We start from the raw sequence: 6,407 nt of genomic DNA, 5'->3' as shown, positions 1-6,407 counted from the left end.
TTATGAAAACATTATTGAGTAAACTAACTCAATTGATTTGAAAAAGGTAAAATAATCCAAGAGTCAATATTTTTGGACACTCCATCTACATACAAGGATGTGGAGACAATGCCCAAAGATAAGAATATTCCATTTCAAGATCATCTCCAAGGGCTAGAAAAAAATTTGTTTTAAAAATATGAAACCACCCCAATTTAGTGGTGAGGAAAAAGGTAGAAACAAAAACTCAATTTACACCTTCCTCCAAAAATGGCAAGAGTTGCATAGGCTTAGAAAGACTCCTCCAGAGTACCACGTGCTTGAGGCAAGTCTCACCTTAGGTCCTAAAGCCTATAAATGGTGGATGAGCCTCAAAGAAACTAGTGAAAAATTTAAACAATTTGAAAAGGTCTTTTGAAGTTACTTTTCTACTCAAGAAGGAACTGAAAACAAATTGGGATGATTTGAATAAGGCTTTGGAAGGGCCCAACCATTGCTTACTTATTTAGCCAAATACCATGAAATCATCATTAAGCTTCAGGATTAGAGAAGCATTTAAGAGAGAAATAAAAAGGAGTAATCCTAAGACTTTAGTAGATGCAATTAAACTTGCTCAAATCTATGAAGGTCATACACACTTAAAAGCACTTCATACCCCACTGATGGTGAGTCTAGAGGTAAGAAAGCAAGAACTTTAAGGCCATTTCTGAACGGAAAAAAAAAAGATAAAAAACCACCTTTTAAGAAAAAGATTGCCTAGAACACAAAGGGGGCATGAATCTATGTGGGTAACCGTTGATAGGTTAACCAACATGGCTAGGTTTATTCCTACCACTTTAGATGTAAGGCTCGTGAACTGGCTAGGTTATTTGTTCACCATCTATATCCACTTTATGGCCTACCTATAGACATCATATCTAATTGGAATAGAAAATTTAATAGCCACTTCTGGAGAACCTTTTTTGCTAGACTTGAGACCAAGCTTAGCATGAGTTTAACTAATCATCCATAAATATATGGGCATATTGGAAGATATACTATGAGAATATGAAAGTAAAAAGTAAAATAATTCGAAAGAGTACTTACTTGCAGCAGCGTTTGCATATAACAGTGCCCAATACTCTTCCATAGCATATAGTCCATTCATGTTAAAGTATGGATTTTAATCAAGAGCTCCCTATGCGGTAGGATTGCAAAATGAGAAAGTTCACGCAGCTAAAGATTTCTTGGAAGATACGAATCATATGCTTAAACTTGCTCAAAGCAACATTAAGAGAGCTCAAGATAGAGCTAGAACCTATGTTGATCCTCATAGGAGACCTCTTACATTTGAGAAAGGAGAACAAGTTTTATCTTAAGGCTCATGAAAAATAAGAGGCCATGAAAACTGGAATGTGTCCAAAAGTTATCCCCTAGGTATTGTGGTCCTTACACAATACTTAAGAAGATAGGGGAGAGAGCTACAAACTCCAACTACCACAAACAAGCGAGATCCACCCAATTTTCCATGTTAGTAGGCTTAAAGGAGACTTGGAGATTCTGACAATTTCGTCTATGATGAGGAAGTAAGGAAGATCCTAAGTTCTCACCTAACCATTATCAAAGTGGTATGATCTTTTTTTTTTCTTTTTTTGGTGAGAGTACGTATCAAAAGTGACTATATTTGTGCATTGTGAATGCAAAAAATGTAGAAACCTCTTTCATGAGGCCTATCTACTTTGTGAGTCAAGTAATGACACGTGTAGGAAAAGACTGCATTGTTGTTGAACATGTGGCCATGGCTCTCATGTTCATTGTGGGAAAGTTTAGTACCTATTTGTTGCCTAAAAATTTTGAGATCTTAACTTTAGAGGAGATTTTTGCTTTTGTGATACAAAATCCGTAGATCTCCAAGTGGCTAGTACAAATGTAGGAGTTTGAATACATTGTGCTCAACTTGAGCTATGTTGGCCAGAATATTGACACAAGTACTATGAAAGGAAGATGAAACTCAATCTGCCTCTCGTACGAAGCCAATGAAGGAGATTGTAAAGTTGAGTGGGGCACACTCTCTCTACTCTAATAGGGCAACTTCTCTAAGCCAACCAGGGGTTTAGAGGAGAGAGAAGCACGGAAGGGTGGGAAGAGGCGTATCCTCGGATGTTGTCTCTACCCAGAGCGCACTTTGGATAGCTCAAGGAATGGTTAGGACACAAAAAGGTCGAAAATAAAATGGATGGCTCGTGCTTTGCTATTTGCTCTTGGCCAAAGCACATTTTGGCAGTAAGGCCTTTGCATTCGATGGATGTGCTACGTGGAAAAGAGAGGCAAACTGAGGGTTGCTCATGTTCAAAAGTGAGTGGTAGAATTTCCAGGATAAGAAAAAAAGAGCGCTGAAGAAATGCCATCCCTATGCAATAGACCATGGGCAAGGGGCACATAGCAAAGCACATTAGTAGAGAAAAGAGGAGCATTAGATCCCACATGCGGGGGCGCAAGATGCAAGGGCGACTTCTCTTGAGGCCTCCGACCAAAGCCTGCAAGGTGCGGGTTGAGCACAAAGCGAACTATTCTTTCGCCTTTTATTAAAGAATACCATGTGCTCTGCCCAGTTGAAGCACCATACTAGAAATTTTTGGCAAGGGCTTCCTTCTCTGCGAGGAGGCCCCTCTCAATCAGGCAATAAAGCAAGCATCTTGCTGCGCAGCAGCAACAGGGTAACGACATGGGGGCCACACACACGACTTTGGAGGCTACTCCAGGTCACGCTTGCGATGCGCTCCTCCCGCTGTCAATGCTTCTGCTCGTCATTCCGAAAATGTGTGAAGCTCAAGCTCAAGCTCACCTTGGCCACAGGTACCCCTTCCTGATCGCCCAATGAGGGAGGGGTCCCCGCTTATATTGTCACTACTGTGTTGTGCCTCGCTGACTTCAATCCACTTTACTGAGTTGTAGTATGAAGAGAGAAAGCCCTTGATGATCAACTCCAGAATATGGTACTCCAACATGGCGAGACCTAATGAGGAGGGCCAAGGCTCTCATGACTAAATTACCCCAAAAGCATGGTGACTTCCATGACCTGGAAATGGATGCAAAAAGCTCTTCCCAAATCCTTGCAACAAAAGCTCAGGAAGACTCCTTATTAGTCGAATTTATTGCTTCTGGCACCAAGATAAAAGGCACAAGGGAGTTCCTTAATGATGTCGTCCCTGAGGCCCACAAGATCCCCACACTTCGTACCTTTTCAATGGATCGGCAATTGGTTGGTAACAAATGTGCCATATGGTGAGCGACCGACCACAGTGGTGGTCTTCCCCTCTTACAAGCTTGACGGCATTTTTTACTCGACCAAAACTCCCTCACTACAATGAAGCTTGGTGGAAACAAAAGGACGATAAACAATGCTCGTGAGGATGCAGGAGTTCCTACAGCGTGGGTGATTGGTTTCACTTCTACACTGAAGTAGATGACAAACCAATCAAGATCCCCACACATCCCACCTTTTCAATGGATCGGCAAATGTGCCATATGGCGTGCGACCATGATGGCGGTCTTCGACTCTTACAAGCTTGGAGGCTTTGTTACGAGTGATTTCAAGAAGTAGAAGGATGACGTAGTTTGTGCACCTCTCTGTGGGTGCTTGGGTTTGTTCCTTCATGATTCCCAACAGTACTCCATCCATGAGAAATCCCATGAAGATGATGATGGATGCAAAGAACATTTGGGACCATCTTGCTTCCCTATATGAGCGAGTCTCTTTGATGCACCAAATAGCTACTAAGGTGCAATTGAGTTCCTTAGATGCAACTAAAGTATGTGTAACCTGCTTGGCAATTACAAGACGGTAATCTCATAGCAACATACAAACATAACTAAAAACTTTAGCACTTCAACTTGAAATCAAATAGTAGGACTTTCTGATAGAATTGGTGGAGTTTCACTTCCACATGCACCGGCTCCAAAGCTTGGCGTGCCTTTCGTTACTTCTTTTTACATTGATATGTGTCACACAATACAATTGCTAGGGAGTCACTCTGCAACCATGTATTCATTGGCTGAGAATGACCCCCTAGACATACCTTTATAGCACTACGGCCAAAAGCAGCTGATACAAGAAGCAATCGATACAAGATGCTATAGATTTCACGAAAACAATGATGCTGTAGAAAACTCTGCCCACAAAACTCTCTATACTCTCTAGTGATCTATCCCATCTTCCCGTTGAACATTGCAAGAGCATTCATGAGACCGAAAGGCATTACCAAAGACTCGTAGGATCCGAAGGACGTCCTGAACGCGGTCTTGTATACATCTCTAGGAGCGATCCTAATATGATGATAGCCACTTTTAAGACGATCCTACTGAAACAAGTAGAACGTGGAAATCTATCAAGAATATCATCGATCCTTGGTATAAGAAGCCTGTTCTTGATGGTAATCTTATTGAGAGCCCTAAAGTAAATACATATCCTCCAAGGTCAGTCTTTCTTGTACACAAATAATATTGGAGAACAAAAAGGTAAGGTACTATGCTGAATCAAATCCTATTCCAAAGGTCTTGTACTTGACTCATGATTTCTACGCATCCTCCAATTCTTATACACAAGTAATACTCGAGAACAAAAAGATCAAATCCTTTCCCAAAAGATCATGTACTTGGCTCATCAACTCACTTTGAAAGGTGGTTGGTTTGGAGGAGTACTACAAGGGATCAATTATATGGTATCACACCCTTCGGATGGCATAATGTTGAAGTTATCATGTCCTAAGTAATCTTGACAATTCAGCCGAAGCTTGTCTATGACGAGCATTTTGGTGACTTCGTGCCCTGATGCCACTAATATTGCATCCATATGCGGTTCCCTATTTTCAAGCTTGATTCCTAAACATGCCGCCATCTTAGTGGAAATGAAGTTGTCCTTGGTGCCATTGCCAAAGAAAATTAGAGATTCTTGATCTTGTACTTTGCCCCCCGCTCTGCAAAGCTCTGTACTCTCATCCTCACAGTCCTCAACCATCCCCATAGATTCAGGGACAAGTTTTTCCACCTTTGCTTTCCCCTCCTTTGCTCTTTCCTTTGCCTCTTTGAAGTCTCTGGTCCTTCTTCTGACTTCTTGCTCTTTCTCCATTCCAAATTGTCATACATCGGTTCTCGAATCAATTGATTCCTCTTTGTACCAAAAATGGTTTTGAAGGTGTAAGAGTGATCATCGGAGAAGATGCAGTATTTGCATCTAAAGGATGAGATTTCTTGTGGTTCTCTCTTAATTTACTTTTTCAGTACTTTAGTTGCCTCGCCTTCCCTCTTTCTTCCTCACTAGAACTGGAACAAGAAGAAGAAGGAGAATTGAAGTTTTTCTCAAAGTGCACAAGTCGGGAGTGTTTCTTTTCTGACCCCTACCTTGCCCAATTATCAAAAGTTGATTGTCAGTCAATAGTCAGCTAAAGACTCGGAGTTCTTCCTTGCGAGAGTGCTTTCTATGTTTCATGATTTTATTGATCTTTTGCTCTATGGCTAGATCAATTTACTCTGATGTCAAAAGAGAAGTTTCATATTAGATTTTGGCTTTGCTTTCACTTTCTCATATTTAGGATTCTTGGAATACTACATGAGGCGCTTAGTACAAGTACAAACTTGCAATTTTTGTTAAATTTGTGCAAACTATGGATCTTTGATCAAAGATTCTTCAAGATGATCATCAAACTTCTTGTCAACCAATCAATCCTTGTTCAAATCTCCATTGTCGCTCGGTTCATCCTTCAAAATTACAGGTGGGATGACTTTCTATTCCTAATTGACTTCTCTATCAGAATCCATAACCTGTGCTACAAAAAGTTGGATTGGATCTTCCATTGAAGGATCAACTGATGCTCTAATACCACTGTAACCGGCTTGGTACTAAGAAGGCTATAATCTCATAAAAACACATGAAAAGAAATAAAAACTTTAACACTTTAAATTGAAACCAAAGAGTAGTCGCGACACGAAGTGGCAGAATTCCACTTCCAAATGTATTGGCGCCCAAGTCTGGCATTCCTTTTGTTACTTTTTTATATTGATAAATCACATCCTACAACTCTCGAGGAGTCACACTGCAACCATGCACTGATATGCCAAGAGTGACCCCTATTTTTATAGTCACTAAAGCCAAAAGAAATCGATACAAAAATCTCGCACCCAAAGTTTTAATTGCCAAAAAGCATGCCATGTTAGTGTTGTATGGCTACCACATAATCAATGTAAAGTCGTTGCATTTTCCGAGCGATCTACTACGTGTCACTCTCTATCTTGTGTCGGATTGCCACATTATCAATTTTGTGACAATATCATCATGGATCACATCACCAAGATGTGAGAGCGCCAACAAGAAATACTTCATGTGGGAAGGAGATCAGTTCACAGGACATAGAAAATCGCACATATCAAGCCCTCACAATTTATTTCTTTGC

At 40.7% G+C, this 6,407-nt stretch overlaps 1 non-coding gene across 1 annotated transcript; it reads left to right on the top strand.

The window, feature by feature from the left end:
* The first annotated feature begins 2,499 nt into the window (after positions 1 to 2,499).
* On the top strand, positions 2,500 to 2,623 carry LOC147438456 (U5 spliceosomal RNA). The gene has a single exon (XR_015184690.1). It is a non-coding gene; the product is annotated as a U5 spliceosomal RNA (small nuclear RNA).
* Positions 2,624 to 6,407: the final 3,784 nt, after the last annotated feature.

This window comes from Adiantum capillus-veneris, chromosome 16, assembly GCF_014529385.1.
Source record: "Adiantum capillus-veneris isolate H3 chromosome 16, ASM1452938v2, whole genome shotgun sequence".
In the NCBI taxonomy this organism is placed as follows: Eukaryota; Viridiplantae; Streptophyta; class Polypodiopsida; order Polypodiales; family Pteridaceae; genus Adiantum; species Adiantum capillus-veneris.
The sequence above is the reverse complement of the archived record's forward strand: the minus strand, read 5'-3'. Positions and strand labels throughout refer to the sequence as shown.